This window comes from Urocitellus parryii, chromosome X (genome assembly GCF_045843805.1).
Source record: "Urocitellus parryii isolate mUroPar1 chromosome X, mUroPar1.hap1, whole genome shotgun sequence".
NCBI classification, from domain to species: Eukaryota; Metazoa; Chordata; class Mammalia; order Rodentia; family Sciuridae; genus Urocitellus; species Urocitellus parryii.
The window spans coordinates 104,208,579-104,223,196 of NC_135547.1; the positions used below are offsets into that span (position 1 = coordinate 104,208,579).

The 14,618-nt window shown below is 34.6% G+C and overlaps 1 pseudogene; it reads left to right on the forward strand.

Annotated features, from left to right (window-relative positions):
• The first annotated feature begins 12,779 nt into the window (after positions 1 to 12,779).
• On the forward strand, positions 12,780 to 13,541 carry LOC113199691 (chloride intracellular channel protein 4 pseudogene; annotated as a pseudogene).
• The last annotated feature ends 1,077 nt before the right edge of the window (positions 13,542 to 14,618 follow it).

Sequence of the window (14,618 nt, forward strand, 5' to 3'; positions counted from 1 at the left end):
TCCCTTTCCCTGCTGTTTGGGATTCTACAAGGCACTGTCTCACTATAATCTGTGTGCTATTCCTTAGTGTCCATTTATATTTATTTATTTATTTTTTAAAACTATATTCTTTCTAAATTTGTATTTCCTGTTCAATTGCTAACTTATTTCAGGTCCCCTTTATTTTATAGAATAGAGAAGTATAAAGAGGCAATCCATGAAGAAAATAGTGAGAAGTAGAGAAGATAGCAAAATCAGGGGAAGAATCATAGAATGCTTGAAAGGGGACATTTAGAAATTTTCATTCTAGGTAAAATGAAGTAAACTCATTCCATTGCATTTTTCTCACTGAATCGTTCAGTAAAACCTGGATATATTACGTATTTGAGGTTTATATTTTCAAATTTTAAACTTATTTGCTTATTTAGTTGACAGTAATTGTATATATTCAGAGATTACAATGTGATGTTTTGATGTTTTTATACATTGTAGAAAGATTATATCAAGCTACTAACATATCCCATTACTTGTCTCCTTGTCATTTTTTTTGTGGCAAAACCATTTAAATTTATTCTTTTAGTAACTCTGAAATACACCATAATATTATTAGTATAGTTACTAGCCATTATAGAAAGGAGTATAAATGTTTCTCAAAAAAAAAAAAAAGTGAAAGCTGAATTAACTATCTAGCACTCTGACTTCTGGGTGTTTTTACAAATGAATTGTAGTAAGTATCTCAGAGAGATATTTGCATTTACATATTCATTTAAGCATTGTTTGGGCTTTCTAAAGTTAGTAGTACTAGGCAAGTCAGCAAAGACTGGAAGTTGAAATACCTCCACATTAGTGGTAGATTTTATCACTTTTTCTCCAACTGTATCTCCCAGCATAGAGTCAATGAATCAAAATGGCACCAGGGCATTCTGAAGTTGATGGATAAGAGGAAGAAGGATGCACTCCCCAGGAGTTCCACAGCACAAAATTTAAACAGCAGGAAAACTGCAGCTCAGTGAGATTAGTGACTAAGGGAAATCACTGAAATTCAACGCTGGACAGCAAAATAATTACAGAGACACAGAAAGTCAGAAACTTTGAATATAAAATAAGAATACTATAGAGACTTGCCAGCTTGGCTGGCTGCAGCAGGAGGCTTCAGTGTCACAGCCCACTGCTGAGAGGAGAGGAAGCACAGGCAGAGAGAGAGAGGAAGTACAAGGCAGAGAGAGAGAGGAAAGTGTGGAGAATAAAATTGTCTTGGGAAATTGTGGAATAGAGAGGAAAGCTGATCTTAAGTGACTCAGAGATGTTTGGGGAAGTGGTTGAGTGAAAATCCACTAGAATGAGAAGCCTGGAACCAGAGTCATAGCAGTGGCAGGAGGCAATTTCAAGTGGCTTTGTGACAGTGAGCAGAGGTAGGAGATCAGGAACTCATGAAGAATCCAGCCTGACCCAGGAATCACCTGTTGTGGGGTCCAAAGTATGTGGTAGACCAGTGTGATTGTAACAGGTGCCAAGATAATAGTGCCTAGGGGGATCCAGGCTCAGGACATTAAAGAATTAGAGTTCCCTTTGTTGCTGGTTTCATATAAGCAGTGGGAAGATGCCAATAAAAAGCCACATAGATGCATCTGCACACCAGGTCTGATCCTGGGTAATTCACATCCTTGGCAGTGAATATATGAGGCTGGTGAAAGTTTAGTTTTTGGAAGTGGAATTTTTGGAAGACTCCTAAGTCCCAAACAGCAGAGATTGGCATCTGCCCAGCTATAGGGGTTGTGGGTCAAATCTCAATACCCACAGACAGAGTTTCAAAGGTCAGCCAGGAATAAACCTTACCTGCTGGAACTTCTAATTTAAAACTCTGCCCTAGCCCCACTGAGGAAGTACATCACCTGTCAGCACTCCCCAGTTTATCCCATCCTATACTGTGAGATTGGAAGTTGAGAACTTCTATAGCCAATTTTGGCTCCTGACCATAGAGCTGGGAGCTTGGTAAGAAGCACAAAGAAGTGGGACTTAACAACCTCCATTTCTTGATCTAAGGGTCCCAGAACCCAAACATATAATGAATAAATAAACAAAAAATACAAAGTAAAGCACAATAGCATAAGCAATGAACATCTATCTTTGTCAACAGTTTTGACCAAATCAGTGAAAAAAAAGTCCTTTACTTCTCATTAAGATATTTTTTTTTCCTATTCCACTCTTTTCTTTTTCTTTTTTTCCCCTCAATTTGCATGATTATGTTTTCTTGCTGGGCTGATATGTTCTTGCTGTGATATGTGTGTTTCATTTTAATTGCTTTATTCTTCACCCATTTATTATTCAGTTTTGATTTGATTTTATATGGATTTGTTTTGTTTTGTTTTTATATTTGTTTATTTGTTCATTCCTTGGTTTTGGTTCCTCTTATCACCCCCTCATGCTTCCCCCCAACTAAAAGCTAATGCGCCAGAATACTTGCCTAACATGAGCGAGGCACAGGGTTTAATCCCCAGCACCACATAAAAATTAATAATAAATAAATAAATTAAATAAAGGTATTGCCTATCTACAGGGGGTGAAAGACTATTTTAATAAAGAAATAAACATAATGAGAAGACACCAATCAGAACTCCTGGTAATGAAAGATACAGTGAATCAAATTATAAATTCATTGCAAAACATCACCAACCGATAAAATTGTGTAACAAATAAAATTACAGGTCTCAAAGACAGAACCTCATACCTAGAAGACAGGATATATGAACTTGAACAATCAGTATGTAAAAAAGGAAAACATAAAAGACCATGAACAGAATATATATAAGAACTCTGGGACAACATCAATTTGAGAGTCAGTGGGATAGAAGAGACTGTGGAGACCCAGGTTAAAGGCATTAAGAAATTCTTCAGTGACATAATAGCAGAACATTTTCCTAACATTATAAATAAGATGGACAACTCTAAACAAGTAGCATATAGAATTGCAAATAGGCAAGATTGAAAGAGATTCTCTAAGGCACATCATAATCAAACTTCCTAACAGAAAATAAGGAAAGAATATTTAAAATCACAAGAAGAGAAAAATATCGGTGACATTTAGAGTCAAACCAATAAGGTTCACTTCTGATCATTTAACTCAGACCCTAAAATCAAGAAAGGCCTAGAAGGTGATATTCCAAGCTCTAAAAGAAAACAATTATCAGTCACAGTTGCAATATTCAGTAAAATATCCTCAGAATTGAAGAGAAAATAAAACCTCAAAATCCAAAATGCTCCAAAATCTTGAAACTTGAGTGCCAATATGTCATAAGTGGAAAATGCCACAACAGACCTCAAGTTACAGATCATAGTCAAAATGCAGATGTATTTAAAATATTGTATAAGTTCACCTTCGGGCAATGTGTATAAGTTACATACAACTATTTGGGATAACTGAAAAATAATGAGAGAAAAAGCAAAGTTTCAATATCAGGAATAAAAAATGAGAAAATGTGACATGCCAGATAGAGGTTAACAACATAAAACATAAATATATTCTTGGCATTTGTATTGAAAAGTTGAATAAAGAAACGAGAAATAATAGAAAACATAAATTATACAGTATCTGTAATCAACCTTCATATATAGAAACTCTGGGCTCAGATGACATGTTTTAGTAATTTTTCCATTAGTTAAGAAAGAAAAACTTGAACCTTAAAGGAATTATTTTAAAAACTGATAAAGGAAGAATACTTCCCAATCCACTTAATGATGCTAGCTAGCAGAACCCAAATTTGACAAATACAGTTTAATAAAAAGAAAATCTATTTCAGTATATTCTATAAAATAGAAGAAAAGTCCTAAACAAAATATCACCGTAAGTCAATGTTATATGAAAAGTAAAAAAAAAAAAAAAAAACAAATAGTGTGTGTTTAGTAAAAGAACACATGGTTAGTTTAGCATTTGAATATCTAATGATAAAATTTATTATATTTTATTTGTTTCTTCTAATTTTGAATGTTGGGACATGAAAGATATACTCAACAGGATTAAGAAACAATATTCATCCTGTTTTTTAAAAATAGAATTCAACTATAACAGTATATAGGATAAAATAGCATGAAATTTACATACTCATTTTCTCTACATCTTCACAATAAATATTTTTATAGAATAGTTTGCATTAAATTAATGCAGTCTAGCTTCCACTATGCTATTTTTAACCTTTTTTCAAATTCAACAAGTTTCCAAATAGAAAACCTCAAAAATAATCATCATTGCTTACTTATTAAAATTTCAAAATTATTTGACTATTCAGACCAATTATTTCTTTAAACGTGTTTCAGTTCCTACAAGTGTAAACAACTGCTAATTGTTCTCATTTTTTTTCTTTCAAGAAATATAAAATCAACCATCCACCCTATGTTTTGGCATGACAAGAACTTGCTAATCCCCTTGAAGCCACATGGAGCCATTTGCCTAAATTTTAACTATTATATGGTGAGTAGAAGTGATGCATGCAACATTCTTCTCACATTATTTCTATATAAAATTCTTTTTCCTACACTTTTTCTTACCCCTTCTTGTAGGTGAGAACATTGACATGGTTGCCAATTCTAACCGTTGCTGGTGAGACTGGTCAGTGGGGGAATGGGGAGGAGGCAAAGAAATAGCATAGAATAGCCCAATTTTTTTCATGACACTGTGAAATCAATCAACAAATTGAACCTGGAGAGCCCATGCCATGCTGGGCTTTTACATACAGAAAAATAAAACTTCATCTGGTTCGATATACTATATTTTTGGTTCTTTTTGTTATACCATATTAACATATCCTAATTTATAAGAGAAAGCAAAACATTGCAATAATGATATTTAATTATCATTTTACAAGTAATTTAATGTTTTCAGTTTGGGCAAAATGCCTTAGCAATAGCAGCATGTAAGTAGACTGTTTAAGTATTTATCCCCTGTGCCATGTTTGGTATATTTTTTCCTAGGTTTATATTCTTATGATCCAAAAATGACTAAAGCATCTGTAACTATCATATTATCAAAATATACATTTCAATTAAAGGAAAAGGGAGCATAATTTTCCCTAAATGTTCAGTATCCCTTAAGTGGATTATATATCCACTGCTAAAAAGAAAGAAAAAGAAGGAAAAAATGAATAGAAAGAGAAAGAATAGAATGAATGAATTTTAAAAGCACTCATAAAAGAATAATGGGATCATTTTGGTTTATTTGTGTCAACTATGGTTTCTCTAAAGCCAGGAGAATGATAGTATATTGCTAATTGAATTAATTAGAGGCTTTGGGATTACAAGCATGTACCACAGTACCCAGCTCAAGAACAGAAACTAAGGAAGATGGGAGGCTGATGAGCCTTTAGGAAAATCAACAATAAAACATGTAAATTTATTTGCAAATTCAATATTTTTCATGTGACTTTCACCAATGTAATATATTAAAATTTTCTTATACCATTTTCTCAATGCATTTATACCCTCTTAAACTGAGACATTTTCACAGACTTATCTAGTTACCAAATTTATCTTGAAGGAAATTATGTTTGGTATATGTACTTGTTCGTTAAGAAATGGATAATAATTAAGGTATAGCACCTTTATATAAAAATAAATTACCCACTCACTATTCATTTATTCATTATACAATGATGGAGAAGGAACAGAACAAATTTATTTGGGTAGGGAGTACAGAGAAGAAATCTGCTGCAGTCCGGCTGCAGCAAAATAGCCGGGGGGGGGTGACGAATAACTTGTGTACGTTGATACAGCAGGAGTAGGAGCCATTTATTGTAGGACAACAGAGCTATTTATACATTTTGCACAGCTTATCTTAATTAGCATAAACTAGATACATCAATCAACCAATAAGGAATCTCCACACTTAATGGCTCGCTTTTGTTACTTCTCAAACCACTCCCTCTGACATTTTGCCAGGCACCATCCAGACTTGTTTACGAACTCTAACATTTCTCTGGCAAAATACCAGGTGTTATTTTGACTTGTCTACAGACCTTAACAGAAATCCACAATAATTTTTGGTTCATAATATGAATCATAATTTATTAGAAAAGATTTATATTGATTCCCTGTCTTTAGATAGCTTATCAGCATGTAATCCTATATTTTATGGATGTTTATTTCTTAGCTATTGTCTTCCATGTTCACAATTAACATGGGTTCTGGGGGAAAGGCCCTTTTCAGTTATTAAAGCCTACTTGCTATGTTGAGAGTTATGATTCCTAGGTTCAGTCCTCATGCAATGAATAGTTAGTCTGTTGGTTTCTGTTCTTGAGCTGGGTACTGCGGTGCATGCGTGTAATCCCAAAGATTCCAGAGGCTGTGGCAGGAGGATGGTGAGTTCAAAGCCAGCCTCAGCAACTTAGAGAGGCCCTAAGCAACTCAGTAAAATCCCGTCTTTAGTCTCTAAAATATAAGAAAGGGCTGGGAATGTGGCTTACTGGTTGATTGGCCCTGGTTCAATCCTTGGGCCCTGGTTCAATCCTTGGTACACTCACACACACACACATACACACACCAAAAAAAAAAAAATCTGTTCTTTATTGTGGTAAATTTTCCTAAACTTTTTGAGCTCTGGTGTCTCTCTCTCTCTCTCTCTCTCTCTCTCTCTCTCTCTCTCTCTCTCTCTCTCTCTCTCTCCTCTTATCTCTTATCTCTCTTTTATTTTTTAATCTTCCATGTTTTAGTAACCACAATGTTATGGTTTGGATGTGAAGTGTCCCCCAAAAGCTCACATGTGAGGCATTGTAAGGTTTGGAGGAGAAGTGATTGGATTATAGCCTTAATTGGAGAATTGATCCCTGATGGGATTAACTAAGTGGTCACTGGGGGAAGGTGGGGTGTGGTTGGAGGAAATGGTTCATTTGTGGGTGTGGCTATTGGGTATATATTTTGTGTCTAGAGAGTGTAGTCTCTCTCTCTGCTGTCTGATTTCCTTGTTAGCTGCTTCCCTCTTCTGACATGATGTCTTGCCTCACCTTGAGCCCCAAAGAATGGACCTAGCTGTCTATAGATTGAGACCCTGGAATCCTTGAGCTGCCAAATAAACTTTTCCTCCTCTAAAATTTTTCTTCTTGGGTCTTAAAAATCTGAATAAAACACACAGCTAAAAATGTTTTTAGAGTGTTATCTGAAGTAAAATGTAATTTTTTCCACTAGTCCTGATAAAGATTTCTCTAGTTTAATGGATCTTCCTGGATTTTATGTAGGCATATCCATGAATTTTTGTTTATTAAGCTTGTGTTCTATAACCTTGCTATAGCTACTATCTTCCCATTCTATGTGTTTTTGATTTCATTTCTTGTCTTATTGCATTAAGTATGACTTCCAGTATCATGTTGAACAGTATTTGAGATGGAGATCATTGCCTTGTTTCCAGTAATAATGGAAAAAATATCTAGTTTTTCAGCATTAAAATTCTCTACATTATTACTTGCAACATATCTACATTAACACTTCCACATTTCATTTTGTAGATTTATTTTAGAAATTGGAACTATAGCACTGTACTCATTTGAAAACTCTTAAAATTATTGTTGGATTTTGGTCAAGTGTTTCTGCATCTGTTGGTATGATCATGTGAACTCTTTTTACTTTTTTGCTGCAAAAGATTCATTTTGTTAATTAATTTTCGAGTGTTGAACCAGGTTTACATATCTGGAATAAAGACTTTTTGGTGTATAATTATTTTATATATTGCTGGAATTGAATTGTTAGTATTATTTTGTGAATTGTATCTATATTCATTAGAGATATTCATCTATAGTTTTCCCTTCTCATAATGTGTTTATGGAAAGATTGTAGATAACTGGAATGGTTTCTTCCTTAAAAATTTGATAGGATTCAAAATTAAACATATCTTGACTTGTTGCTTTTTTTAAAAAAGTTATCAATTATTCATATTTCTTTGATAGAAATTGATTCATATTTCTTATTCAGGCTATAAATTTTTTTGTTACAAAACATGGTGTTCATATTTTTCAAGAAACAGATCCATTTCACCTAATTTATCAAATATGTAAGCATAGAATTATTTATTGTATTCTTGTATTGTCCTTATAATGAGTTATGGAATCTGTAGTGATATCCTCTCTTCTGTCTTTTTTCCTTTGAGTCACTCAGATGTAGTGGCACCCCCTCCTTCACAGAAAATCTTAACTAAGCTTCTCCAGAAATCTTCTTCATGATTGATTTTATGACTATAAGCAAAAGAGTCTCTTCAAAAATAGTTCAATGTAAGTAAACTTCCTATTTTCCTGTTGCTCCATTTTCCTTGGCCACTGGCCTGGAAGAAATCAGCACTCCAGGAGCTGCAAACCCCTTTAGTTGTTTTTCACAAACATTTATCCAGTATAGTAGTTTGTAGAAGTGTGTTTACAAATGAAAAATTTGATAATAAAAAGATAATTCTTTTAACAAGGCCACTGGCCTTGAGCTGGGGCTTCACAGAGATGTCTACATTGTAAGAGAAGTTACCAATTGGGTTCAGTGGTAACAGCTGGCAGGGGGAGGAAAGAAAGAAAGTGCTCCCCTTCTCATGTTTTGTCCTTGAAGGGTTAACTTGCCCAAAGCAGTGAAAGAAAAAGCTGCTTTATGTGAACTTCTGCAGACTGTGAACTTCTGAGCCTCTCCCCTTATATGCTGGGTATAAAGTTCTGAAACTACCTGAACTCTAGGTTCAGGGGATTAATTGATTACAGCCAAAGCTGTGCCCTCTGAACCTGATTGTAGCCAAATAAAACTGTTCCCTGCTATCTTCAGTGCCTTGCCTCATCTGTCCCTACAACATGAATAGAATATTATCAGTGTTAGTTAAATTTTAAAACAATCTGGGGCTTAATAATATTATCTATTGATTTTCTATTTATAATATCATTGATATCAATTCTCATTTCTGATTTTACATTTTCATTTTCTTCTGCTTATTTTATATTTATATTGTTTTTTCTTTTGTTTCTTAAAGTGGAAACTTAGATAATTAAATTCAGATTTCTTCTTTTCTAATATATACATTCAATGTTATAAATTCTATCTGATTTTTGTTATTCCATTTTTTAAATTGTTAATTTGTTCTAATTATTATATAAGACAGTAGAATGAATTTTGCCACATTGTATACAAATGGAGCACAACTTCTTATTCCTCTGGCTGTACGTGGTGCAGACTCACACCAGTAGTGTAATCATTCATGTATATTGGGTAATATAATTCTACTGTCCTTCCGTCCCCATAGTCCCATGCCTCCCCTCACTCCCTTCTTCACAATCCAAAGTTCCTTCATTCTTTCCTACACACTATGCATCAGCATCTGCTTATCAGAGAAAACATTCAGCCTTTGTTTTTTGGGGATTGGCTTAGTTCACTTAGCTTCATGTTCTCTAATTCCATCCATTTACTTGCAAATGCCATAATTTTATTCTTCTTTCAGGCCAAGTAACATTCCATGGTATATATGTACCATATTTTGTTTATCCATTCATCTGTTGAAGGGCATCTACATTGGTTTCATAGTTTAGCTATTGTGAATTAAGCTGTTATAAACATTGATGTGGTGCATCACTGCACTATGCTGAATTTATGTCCTTTGTGTATAAACTGAGGAGTGGGATAGCTGGGTCAAATGGTGGTTCCATTCCAAGTTCAATCTCCACAGTGATTTCCATAGTGGTTGCACCAATTTGCAGTCCCACCAGCAATGTATGAGTGTACCTTTCCTCCCACATCCTCGCCAACACTTATTATTGCTTGTATTTTTGATAATTGCCATTCTCACTAGAGTGAGAAGATATCTTAGAGTAGTTTTGATTTGCATTTCTCTAATTTCTAGAGATGATGAACATTTTTTCATATGTTTGTTGATCAATTGTATTTTATATTCTGTGAAGTGTCTGTTCAGTTCCTTAGGCCTAACATTACATCTCAAAGCCCTAGAAAAAGAAGAATAAACCAACACCAAAAGCAGTAAAAGACAGGAAATAATTAAATCAGGAGCGGAAATACATGAAATTGAAACAAAAGAAACAATTGAAAATATTGACAAGGTGAAAATTTGGTTCTTTGAAAAAATAAATAAAATTAGTAAACTCTTAGCTACACTAATGCAGAGAAAGAGAGAAATTAGTAAAACTCATGATGAAAAGCAAAGATCACAATGGACACTACTGAAATACAGAAAATAATTAGAATCTATATTGAAAATTTATACTCCAATAAAAATGGAAATTATCAAAGACATCGACAAATTTCCAGAGACATATGATCTACCCTAACTTAATCAGGAGGACAAACCCAATTTAAACAGATCAATCTCAATCAATGAAATAGAAGATGCTATCAAAAGCCTACCAACCGAGAAAAGCCCAGGACCAGACAGATTCTCATCTGAGTTCTACAAGACTTTCAAAGTAGAATTAACAACAATAGTCCTCAAATTATTCCATGAAACAGAAAAGGAGGGAACCCTTCCAAACTCATTCTATGAATCCAGTGTCACCCTGATACCAAAATCAGACAAAGACAAATCAAGGAAAGAAAACTTCAGAACAATATCCCTAATGAACATAGATGTAAAAATTATCAATAAAATTCTGGCAAATTACACACAAAAATGTATTAAAAAATAGTGCACCATGTGATCATGGGGTTCATTCCAGGAATGCAAGGTTGCTTCAACATAAGGAAATCGATAACATAATTCATCACATCAACATACTTAGAGAAAAGAATTATATGATTCTCTCAATAGATGCAGAAAAAGCATATGACAAAATTCAGCATCCAATCATGTTCAAAACACTAAAAAAAACTACAGATAGTAGGAACATACCTCAACATTTTGAAAGCTATCTATGCTAAGCCCAAGGCCAATATAATTGTAAATGGAGAAAAATTGAAAGCATTCTCTGTAAAAATTGGAACAAGACACTGATTCCCTGTTTCACCATTTGTATTCAAAATAGTTCTTGAAACTTGAACCAGAGAAATTAGTCAGAAAAAACAAATAAAGTGATAGGAATAGGAAAAGAATATCTCAAACTATCTCTATTTGCTAGTAATGTGATTCTATATTTAGAAGATCCAAAAATTCTACCAGAAAACTTCTATAACTGATAAATGAATTTAGCAAAGTAGCAGGATATAAAATCAATACCCATAAATCAAATGCATTTCTATATATATTCAATGAATCCACTGAAAGAGAAACTAGGAAAACTACTCCATTCATAATAGCCTCAACATTAGAGAAAGAATTTGAAGAAGACCTTAGAATATAGCAAAATCTATCAGTTTTTATCTCTAACAATTCCCCTTAATACATGCTAGCTCTTAAAACAAACTGGGCAAGTACTATTTTCATTTTCATTTATTTCAAAATATATTAAAATTTTATCTTGGGGCTTGTTTTAAACTCACATTCTATTTAGAGGTTTTTGTTTAATCTTCAATTACTTTGGGATTTTCCACTTGTATTTCTGTTACTTTTTAGTTGAATTCCATTGTGATCTGCTATATTTGGGATCCAGAATTTCCCAAAAGACCCCTGTGTTGTAAGTTTGCTGCCCTACTTGGCATTACTGGGAGGTAGTAGAAATTTTAAAAGATAAGTTGGAGTTTTTCAGGTATTTGAGGATATGCCTTGAAGGAAATCGTGGATTCTTAGTCTCTTTCTCTTCCTCTCTCTTTGGTTTCCTAGCTACTAGTGAACAGTTTTGTTTTGTCATACATTTCCATCACAATGTGCTTCCTCATTACATGTCGAAATAAACAGGGCCAATGTGTCATGGCCTAAAACCTCCAGAACAATGAGCCAAAATAAAGCTTTGCTTTTTATAACAATCTATCTAAGGTATTTGTTACCATAATAGAAAGCTGAATAACACTGGTCAGAGATCATGGATTTCATCATTTCTGTCTTTAAATAATTTGTTGTGATGTGTTTTATATTACAGAATATGATCTATTTTTATGAATGTTACATGTGAGTATGAGAAGACTCTGTATTCTTCTGTTGTTGGATGAAATGTTCTATAAATGTCAATTAGAGGCTGTTGATTGATGGTGCTGTTCAGTTCAACTATATCTTTACTGATTTTCTGTCTGCTGGATCTGTCAATTACATATACAGGGGTGTTGAAATCTCCAACTATAATAGTAGATTTATCTCTTTCTCTTGGAAATTCTATCAGTTTTGGCTCATGTATTAAGTACTATTATGCCTTTTCAGAGAAGTGACTAATTTACTATTATGAAATGGTCATTTTTATCCCTGATAATCTTCTTTTTTCCAAAATCAACTTTATCTAAAATTAATATACCTAGGTAAGCTTTTTTGATAGTGTTATCATGTGCGTGATTTGTGTTGATTACTTTAATATGTGTATTTATTTGTATTTTAAATGGATTTCTTATAGATAACAAATATTGTTGCCTTGCCTCTAGTCATTCTCTTAGTGCCTGATACATGTTTCAAGTGATTATTGGTATAGTTGGATAATTATCTTGCATGTTTGTAATTATTTTCTATTCATTGCTCTCATTCTTTGTTTATTTTTTGTTTACTTATTTTTGTTTACTTATTTTTTTAAATTAAGAATTGTAGAGTCCTGCGGGGCATGGGGCAGTGCTGAGGACCTGAGACTGTGGCCAGCTTGACACCAGGACTGACCAGCGAGTGCAGCGGAGGGGGATACACCGAGACTGTCCAGTGAGTGCAGATCAGTGGGTGCTGGCAGCTAGAGTAGCAGGAGCCCCAGCCCCACCGCCTTTCGCGGAGCCCAGCAGAGCCGGCCATGGCATTGTCCATGCCGCTGAATGGGCTGAAGGAGGAGGACAGAGAGCCTCTCATCGAGCTCTTCGTTAAGGCTGGCAGTGATGGTGAAAGCATAGGAAACTGCCCCTTTTCCCAGAGGCTCTTCATGATTCTTTGGCTCAAAGGAGTTGTATTTAGCGTCACAACTGTTGACCTGAAAAGGAAGCCTGCAGACCTGCAGAACTTGGCTCCTGGGACACACCCACCATTTATAACTTTCAACAGTGAAGTCAAAACGGATGTAAATAAGATTGAAGAATTTCTTGAAGAAGTCTTATGTCCTCCCAAGTACTTAAAGCTTTCACCAAAACACTCAGAATCAAATACTGCTGGAATGGACATCTTTGCCAAATTCTCTGCTTATATTAAGAATTCAAGGCCAGAGGCTAATGAAATGCTGGAGAGGGGACTCTTGAAAACACTGCAGAAACTGGACCAGTATCTGAATTCTCCTCTCCCTGATGAAATTGACGAGAACAACATGGAGAACATTAAGTTTTCTACACGTAAATTCCTGGATGGCAATGAAATGACACTAGCTGATTGCAACCTGCTGCCCAAACTGCACATTGTCAAGGTGGTGGCCAAAAAATATCGCAACTTTGATATTCCAGAAGGAATGACTGGCATCTGGAGATACCTAACTAATGTCTATGGTAGGGATGAGTTTACCAATACCTGTCCCAGTGATAAGGAGGTTGAAATAGCATACAGTGATGTTGCCAAAAGACTTACCAAATAAAATAGCACTTATGAGAGAGATGTCTTCAGATCTTCCCCTAAGAATATGCTTTTCCTAACAGACTGCTCATCTTCCTATAAAGTAGAAATGTGTTTTGCATGAACATGCAGTTATTCAAGATTAGGATCAAGGGTAGTAAAGGTATAGTAGTTATCTTAAAATACACACTCCTAAGAAGTAAAGTCCTCTTACCCTGCCAACAACCTTCCCTACCAATGGTGTCCACCTCTCCTGTAACTTGGAGACACTCCATCACAAACCCTCCACTTGAGAGGCAGTGTGCCATCTCTCTGGAGTCCTTACCATTCTGTGCATACATGGCAGAGCTTTTGAGGTACAGTGTTTAACTGTTAAGGTAGTAGCTATGACATCAGTCAACTGCAAGTTGGTGCATAATACGTGGTACATGAAGTAGTCATGCACTTTCTGGAATTTTGTAATATTTAGTAAGAGTATATGAAATGATTGCTACTGTATCAGAGATACTTTCAATTGAGTCTATCCTAGATACGTCCTGAAAGACACCACCACCAGAGAAGAACACCTTGTACAGAAAGTCACTACATATTCTACTGTTCTTTTGTAAACAGATTTTTAGTTTTGCCTAAAATCATTTATCCTTCATACAAATTGTGACATCTGACACTATGTGGAAGGTTTCAAGTTTAGAGGGAGGGATGCTACTCTCAAGATCGCAAACATTTTTTCCTTAGAAGAGAACTGATGGGCATCTGATACTCTAAATGTGTTGTTCTTATGTGTGTTTTGCCCAGTGCCATTCATTTGGAAGAGTATCACCTTCTTTATTTTAAAAAGCTTCTTTTTAGGTAACCACCCCGTTGTTTGTAGATATTTTTGAGCAACACTACATATACTGACACATAGTTGCCATAGCTCTAGCCGTGCAGTGATTAGTAATGTAAAAATTAATGAATACAGAAGTTAGTCTAAAGAATGTAGAGTGGGTTTGTCAAAATGTCAAGTACATTTTGTTTCTAAAGCATATTTAATGTAGATTAAATCTGGAGAGTGCATTATCTATTCTGTTTTGAGAACCATAAAGCATATATTACCAAC